This window comes from Moschus berezovskii, chromosome 18 (genome assembly GCF_049115385.1).
Source record: "Moschus berezovskii isolate FMDL1 chromosome 18, NW_MosBer_1.0, whole genome shotgun sequence".
Lineage (NCBI taxonomy): Eukaryota > Metazoa > Chordata > Mammalia > Artiodactyla > Moschidae > Moschus > Moschus berezovskii.
Genome location: NC_142477.1, coordinates 59,896,549 through 59,905,686, shown reverse-complemented (window position 1 = coordinate 59,905,686; position 9,138 = coordinate 59,896,549).

Genomic DNA, 9,138 nt, shown 5'->3' with positions numbered 1-9,138 from the left:
TGTAGAGTTTCACAATTTATACTGGGAGTTATTTTAAAAAAAAACATAAGAAGAAATGTTTTAGAGAAGTAAAGTGTTTGGATTTTTCTTTTTCCTCTGCTGTTTTAATTAAGATGTGTGCCACCATTTCCTAAGAACAATTGTGGCTTCCAATTGGTACACAAACAATGCCTCCTTTCGAATCCTGGTGAGCTGTAACTGGGTTTTGTTATGTGATATTATATCGGAGACTGCATGGGCTCAACTGCCATCGTTTTTATTATAATCATAGCACTTTCCCCTTTTCTCTCAATCACATGCTTTGATAATGGGCAATTTTTGATGGCCCCAAAAGATAATAACCATTTGGTCCTGAACGTCACTGCTTTCCTAGGGTACATGTCCTCTTTTTCAGACTTTATTATTTGCTGCATTTATTCAAGAAAGGTTATCCACAGTAAAAACTGCTTTTTCTATTCAACAGTCTATCTCTGTCATGGTTCATTTATGTGTGAGCATGACGGGCTGAAACCCATATTATCCACAGCTGACAAGTGTCAGGCCGACAGTTCAATCAGCCCTTCCTTAAGATGATGCCCAGGGCCCTGTGTTTGAAGTAGGACAATAAAGCAGGCAATACAATCAGGGTCAAGCTGATCCAATCCCTGTATATAAAGGGGATTCTGCCTAATAACACAGTGCTATTTTTTTCCCCCTCTCCAAACACATTAGTCCTTAAACAGTGACTTGGCCCTTAAGAAAATCTGTGACTGACATGAAAATGCTGAAGTTTTAACGTGGTTGGTTTATCCGTAACCTCATGGGGCTGCTGCTTTGTGCAGACTGGTTTAGTCAAAGTCAGAAAAATAATGTATTCAGTGTCTGATCATTTTTAGGGAGTTATTTGAATGGGATCTTAAGTCAGACATCCTGATGTTGACACAGGGATCAGTTTCTTGTCCTTTTGTTTTACATATGTGGAACATATCATTTGCATCGGCTAATAAAAATTAAATCTCCAAAAAAAGCACACAATAGCGAGCTCCCTTCAGCAACATTCCACCATTCCCTCCAACTGCTTTGGAAGCAGAGTTTCTTGGTGTTTTTGCTACTCGGTCTCTCTAGAACACAGACTGGAATGCAAACATAATCTTCAAAATCAGTGCTCCCTCAGTTTGAGCAACACTTCAGTTCAAACACGCATGAAACCATGCGTGCATGCTCAGTTATGTCTGACTCTTTGTGACCCCATAGTCCACCAGGCTCCCCTGTCCATGAGATTTCCCAGACAAGAATATTGGAGTGGGTTGCCATTTCCTTCTCCAGGGGATCTTTCTGACCCAGGGATTGAACTCATATCTCCTGTGTCTCCTGCATTGGCAGGCAGATTCTTTACTACTGTGCCACTGGCAAAGCTCAGGTATGAAACCATTTCACTGCAAATCCTACCAACCAACAGAAGAACCAAAGTCAACCAAAGCTAATAGTCTGCAGAGGGCCCCTTGGAGGGGTCAGGAGAATATTACCTTTGCTCTTCTCCAGACTTTGAACCACTGCAGAAGGCAGCAGGCAGGGGAAGAAGTGCTCACCTACTTGATAGTGAAAATGAAAGTTGCTCAGTCGTTTCTGACTCTTTGCCACCCCATGGACTATACAGTCCATGGAATTCTCCAGGCCAGAATACTGGAGTGGGTAGCTATTGCCTTCTCCAGGGGATCTTCTCAACCCAGGAATCAAACTCAGGTCTCCTGTATTGCAGGCAGATTCTTTACCAGCTGAGCCACCAGGGAAGCCCCACCTACTTGATAGGTGCCTTGGATAGGGAGGAAGCCAATGACCCTCTGAAAGCTTCATAAAGCTTTTGCCCTAAAAGGTACCATCAAAGAGAACATTGAAAGCAACCTCCAGGCTTTGTGGATGAGGGAGGCTCAGACACCTTTGTGACTGCCGTGTCAAGGAGCTTGGAAATGGCAGTGGAAGGGCAAAGTTAACAACAACAACAGAATCCTCCAGGTTTGCTTCTCATTATCTGGTATTACTGGGCAGACCCAAGGTAATGTAGGAGGGACTGCTGAGAAGCAGAAGTCCAAAACCAGAGAGTGAGAAGTGGCGTCCAGGGTTACCAAATAAGGCTTTATATCGATCCCTTTCTTGGTCAGTTCTGGAACTCTTAATATATTCTTTTTTAAAATAAATTCATTTTTAAATTGAAGGATAATTGCTTTACAATATTGTGTCGGTTTCTGCCAAACATCAACATGAATCAGCCATAGGTATATCTACGCCCCCTCTGCCCTGAACCTCTTTCCCACCTTCCACTCCATCCCGCCCTCCAGGTGGTCACAGAGCCCCTGTTTGAGTTCCCCGAATCACACAGCAAATTCCCATCAGTTATCTATCTTACATATGGTAATGTATATGTTTCCATGTTACTCTACACATTCTTTGTTAGCTATTCTCCGTTTATACCAATTATAATGTCCTTCCATTTATAATGTCCATCCATTTAGCCACATTTGCTGGCCCACTGTGGCCCGGCAGGCCACATCACCCAGGCTCTCTTGGTGGTTAGAGACCAAGGGGAGGCACTGACGACAGTCAAAGTTGAGAGGAGAGAGGCCGGGTCACTTCCTTCCTCGCTCCCTCTTGATTGGCCGTCTCTGAAGACAAGGGCCCCTCCAGCCCCCTGCTTCCACCAAGCCCCTCCTCCAAGGCTGCAGCTCTCATGGATACAGATTTGTGGGTTTCTTCCTCCAGCTCCAGCCCTTTGGTCCTGGGGGCTGAGAGTTTCCCACTGTGGCTAATTTCTTGGTACCTCTATGTCTCCTGTTTGTTCACCTAGCCCTGCCCAGACTTCCGAACACAGTCTTTTCTTTAAAGTTACTTTTGGAACCATCTCAGGTGACCTGTTTTCTGCCAGGACCCTGACTGATAGGCTGAATTACTCGGCTTCCGCTTGTTCTTCCTACTTCTCCTCCAGTAGTCTTTAACATACTTTGGAATCTCATAGAGAATCTGATGAAAGATATGAGCTCTCTCCCCAGAAAACAAATTCACTTACACACCTGTGCTCAAAATTTTGTGTGCAGTTTTAAAGTGTTCCCAGACTCCTTAAAGACTTTCTACAAATCTTCTAGGCAGTCTGTAGAAACTCCAATCCATTCTCTCACCTCTCCTAAGTGAATCTTCCCAGAAAACCTATTTCTTCCATTTGATCATGTTCTCATCAAAAAGCTCTAGTGGTGTCCTACCAAGCACCATACAGCAAGGAGCCCGAGTCCTCAACAAAGTGTCCCAGGATCAATCTGACAGGTTAGCAGCATGCTTGAGCCATTTCTTACCAGCTCACAAGAGACTATTAAATTTTCAAAGCCAGTTGTTAAACACAGCATTATTCCAAATTAGATTATATAAGCTTACAACTAAATGTCTTTATTAAAAATAAGGGTACTATAGATTTCACTGATGGTCTAGTGATTGAGATTTTACCTGCCAATGCAGGTAGGGTTTGGTCCCTAGCCCTGGAAGATCCCACGTGCCATCGGGCAAGTAAGCCTATGTGCCACAACTATTGAGCCCGTGTACCCAGAGCCCGTGCTCCGCAAAAGGAGACGCCCCCACAATGAGAAGTAGCCCCCACTCTCCTCAACTAGAGAAAGCCTTTGGGCAGCAACAAAGACCCAAATATAAATAAATAAAGGTAATAAAGATAAATACCCAGAATGTGTTGCTTTCTAATCATCTGACTACGATCTGTGCTCTTGAGGCTGTCTATCCTTCCTGAATGGTGGAAATGCTACATAGTGATGTACTGTCGTGCAAATCTTCCCAACTCCATGATGGCTTATAGAATATTTACATCATGGAAATTAGCAAAAACACTCTGAGTCAGAGAGAATCTAGACAATCTGTGTTGATTGTCTAGATCAGGGCTTGGCAAACTACAGCACACAGGCCAAATCTGGTCTACAGTCTGCTTTTGTATGATCCACATGTTTTTACATTCTTAAAGGATTGCTTTTTTAAAAAAAATAATTTTTAAAAAGAAGAGAAGGAAGAGACTGTTTGTAGTCCACAATGTGTAAAATATTCACTCTCTGGCTCTTGCCTGGAAACTTTTGCCAACCCCTGGTCTAGACCTTAGAAAGTGATGGATAAGATGTTAATAATGCAAATTAGACTTAAAAGTGTATCCTGCCTAAAATCATTACACTGTGAATGGCACAGAAAATTAAGGAAACGTTCTTCCAGTATTTGAAAGCTATGACCCCATCAGCCAAGAAGTCTTTCTCATCACTGATGAACAAGTGAAGTTTCTACATACATCTTCATTGTTTCATGTTCATCCTATCTGTCAATGAAAGTGAAACATCAACTAGCATTCATGTTGAGACTTTCCTCATGAGCCAATGGCAACCAAGCATTCATTTGCAGTGTGATTTTATAAAACCACAACTGAATCATAGCCATAGGTTAACTACAGACACAAGAGTTCAGCAAAAAACAATAATAACAAACAAACAGGAAAGCATTATCTGAGAATCAATGGGCTAAAGAGTATTTTGTAACAAACAGTATTGCATATTTTATTATCATTTGTATACACCATTTACATCAGTATGCTGCTGCTGCTGCTAAGTCGCTTCAGTCGTGTCCGACTCTGTGCAACCTCATAGACGGCAGCCCACCAGGCTTCCCCATCCCTGGGATTCTCCAGGCAAGAACACTGGAGTGGGTTGCCATTTCCTTCTGCAATACGTGAAAGTGAAAAGTGAAAGTGAAGTTGCTCAGTCGTGTCCAACTAGTAGTGACCCCATGGACTGTAGCCCACCAGGCTCCTCTGTCCATGGGATTTTCCAGGCAAGAGTACTGGAGTGGCTTGCCTACATCAGTATAATTTATAATAAATTTATGCACATATATATATGAGTTTTTTTTCTAGAAAGCCAGTTATTAAACTTTTACCAGCACACTATTCACCCCACCCCCAGAGTCTAACTGGTCTGGATGATAGCCTTGGCACTGGGATTTTAAAAACTACCCCCGAGTTATTCCAATGCATAGCCAATACTGGGAATAAGTGGCTTAGGGGAGAGATCAAAGTGCAGGAAGCAGAATCCCCTTAAGATTTTGTTCTCTTTAATCAGAAAGACCTCTTGAATCTGAACAAGGTGGTGCTGGGAGCGAGTACGAGGCGGGTGTTCTGGGGCAGGGAGGGTGGGAGGGTCCTCCAGGAGCTAGACACACATCTCTGGGCTGACTTTTTTCCAATTTCTCAGACAAGAATTTTCCTGGAGCAGTGTTCTCACGGTCTCCTGGACATGCCTCTACCGCTTCCTCTCCCAAAGTTATTCTCACTGTAAATCTACCAAAGGTCTCCTTTCCTCTTCCGTCTCCCACCTGAACCTTACCTCCCATGCCAGCTTAGATACCCTCTCTCCCTTCAGAACTTCCCCAGGGGTGACAGGCTGGTCCATCTCCCTCTAGTCTCCACTGACTCCTTGCTAACAAAACCCTGATTTATTAGGGATGGTGCTGTGCCCAGTTAAATACTGTTTCCAGGCCTCCCTTGTAACCAAAGTGGCTGATGTGACAGTTTAGCTAATGAGACCTCAGCTGAAGCCTGCCGAGGATTGTGGGCACAGCCTGGGCTTTCTGGATAAAACTGCCAGATTCAGACCCCACCCCTGGTCTTCTCCAGCAGGCGTGTCCAGAGCATGAGGCCATCATCCATCTCTAAAGGATGGAGGAGGACAAAAACAGCCGAGCCACGCCACCAGTCCCCAGCTGCTGGCCTTTGGAGGTCTTGTTCTGTGAGGAAAACAATTCCCTCACTGTTCAAGCCATTCCTGGTTGGGTATTCTGTGGCTACAACCAGATGAAGTGCCAGTCCAGCCATCCTGCAGCAACTGCCCGGCCTGTAACTCTGTACAACTACAGATTTGTTCTGCTCCACCTAGAACAGCCATCTCCAATGTGTAAATGGGGGAAGTCCCAGATATTTTCCTATTGGAATATAGTTGCTTTACAATGTTGTGTTAGTTTCTGCTGTACAATGAAGTGAATCAGTCAAATGCATACCTATACAGTATGTGAATCAGTAAGTGATGTGAATATATGTGAATACAGTAAGCGAATCAGTCAAATGCATACCTCCCTCTTGGACCTCCCTCCCTCCATCCAACCCCGAAGTCCTCAAAGGGCACCAAGCTGAGCTCCCTGCACAGTACAGCACTAACTATTTTATACAAGGAACGTCAATGCTATTCTCTCAATTCATCCCACCTTCCCCTTCCCTTCTCCCCAACCTCACATTTAACCATAAACCAGTTGTTTGAAATTTGGGCAGCCACACTCTCCCTATAAGACTGGACTATTCTAGAAAATACAGAACAAAGGTTTGTAGTAGTATGTCAACTCCTGGCATCATCAAAGTGATTAGAAACAAGATTCAGGCAGAGTTAGGCTCAAATAGCTTCATAAAGAAGTTAGATCTCCCACAGAGATTTGTAAACAGGAAGGAAATCGAGAGGAATGATTCTGAAAGATTTGACTTTTGCCCAGAACTTATTTTTGAGGCAGGAGGATCGCGTGTAGGTACAGCATGAACTCAGCGGGTGTGTGTGCTTGGATTAGAATATAAAGGGCATAGAGCATGGAAAGGCCACATCTTGGACGGGCAAGAGAAGAGAAGCAATGACAGCTGTACCCTGAGCTTAACAGACCACATTAGCGATAGCTATTACATACACGGTTGCATTCTATTTTTGTATCATATTAACGGATATAATATTGGTAATTGTTCTTAATAGAATCACAGAAATGAGAGATGGAAATGCCGTATGGTATGATGGAATGCTGTTCTTTTACCATTGATCATTATAATAAGCCTGCTCAGTCATTACTTACAAACCACGCTACATCTCTGCCAATGAGGCAGACCAAAATGAGGCGATAAACAAAATTGGTTTCCTTGCTAAATGCGACGCCTAAGTTTTAAGATATTTTGCTGAAGTTTTAAACTGATTGTCAATTAGTCAATGAGCTATGGCAGGCAGTGTATTTCTGGGTAATTAGTGTGTGTCTTAGGGGGGTTATTTGGCATGAGGCTGAGGGCAAAGTAATTTGTATCTCCCAGGAAGTGCAATAATTGCCTCAAGCTGAACCGCTTGGAAAGTGTATTAATTCTATTAGGAAACATTTATGTTATTTTATATGGCATCCTGTATATTCATGAAGTGTACTCATCAACCATGAATTATTCATTTTGGGGCATTATCACATGAAGGTGTCCTCCTTGATAGCCAGGAAAAGGAGTGGGGTTGTTTATGCAGTTGGGAAACTCATGCTTTGTTGGAAATGTGTGTCGGGTTTTGAAATTCATCACAGCTTCCCAGGTGGCACCTTGTTAGGAGACCCCTGGATCCTAGGAGGTTGAGCGGTACCTTAAGAAGGGTAAAGAAAGTCAAAGGTGGTAAGGCCATCTAAACTGGCCGTCAGAACACCAGCAGGCCTTCTGTTTAGTGCTGGCTCTGTGGCCTGTCGGGAAGCCTGAGCACTGACAGCTACAGGGATGACAGCCTTCATCCTGATACTTTTGGACACTCCCTTTCCAGAACCTGCTCAGGATATTCAGGGCTCAACAAAGGCGATTATTCATTCAACAAATATTTATGAATGAATGCTCAGACAATGTACTAGTCATCTACTGTTGTGTAATAAAATACCCCCAAACTTAGCAGCCTAAAGCCACACACATTTATTAGCTCACAGTTTCAGTGGGTCCAAAGTCATATTTGGCTTAGCTGGGTCACCTGCTCTGCAATCTCCGACCAAGCCCGCAGTCAAAAGTGTCAGCCCAGAGTCTGTAGTCTCCCCTAAAGACTCATCTGGGGAAGAATCTGCTTCTGAGTCACTCCCAAGCCCTCAGTTTCTCAAGGGCTGTGGATGGAAGGTCTAAGTTCTCCAGTGGATATTGACTGGAGGCCTCCGCTCCAGCTCCTTTCACTGTAGGTCTCTCCAATACAGAAACTGGCTTCATCAAAGTGTGCCAGCCAAGAAGGCCAGGCAAAGGTCGCAGCCTTTTGTACCTTAATTGCAGGACTGTCATCTCTTTACCTGGTTGATTCAAATCAAATCACCAGGTCAGGAAGATGGCAGAGGGAGAGAGAGAAGTAGGGGCAGGTAAGACCTGTTTCAGAGTTTAAAATTGACCTCTTCGGTAGGAGTATGCATACCGGCTTCTCTTTGTCCCTTCTTAAGGGAAATGCAAAACAAGTTGAAGAAAGAATCTTGCAACCGTCATGGAGAAACAAAGAGGACAGGATAACCCAGCAGAGGGTGAACAGAGAGGGGCCATGGGAGATGGGGTGAGAGGAGGTACAGAGAGGGCAGCCCAGGCCCTGCACCTCCAGCTGTATTAGCCTGGCATGCAGCTTCACCTTCCCAAGCTCCTGTTTCCTCTTATGTAGAAATATCTGCCTTTCGGGATTATTTGAGAGGATTTAACAACAACCTGGTACTTTCCTGATGCATCTGGCACACGGCTCGTTTCCTCACTTCGTCCTCGCAGGTCAGAGCTCAAAAGCGCCAACCCCTGTCCGTCCTTCTGAAGTTTTTAGTTCGCCTCGCAGCCTCACTTACCGATGCCTGTTTTCTTCTGTTCACCCGGCATTCTAGGGGCCCAGGGGAGTTCTTGACATGCAGGGGATCCTCAGTAAGACTCGTGAAGGGCTGCAGGGTGACGTCACTGGCCAAGGGCGTCGCTGCACAGGCTGTGTCCCATGTTTTCCAATGCGTCACAAACAATGTGAGGAAATCGGCCTAGGACATACAGAGTCACAGCCGCCAAAATACCTGCATCGTACACTACAGTGTATACAGGCCTTGCTCGACCACTGTGTGTCAACCCTCGCTGGTAGCTGTCCCCATTCATAGGTGAGGCAGTGGGAGGTGAAGGGGGTTAATAAGCTTCTCCGAAGTGGGGCTGTGCCTTTACTTGCAAACAGGGCAAAAGTCTAAGAGCTCCTTCCAGTCCCCAGTAGATGTACTGATCTGAGCCCACTACAATCCTGCCCGACCTCTCTGAAGCCACTGTCCCTGTGTCTCATCTCCCTTTCCTGCTCTTGGAGGCAGGGGACAGACAGACACTGTGAGTGT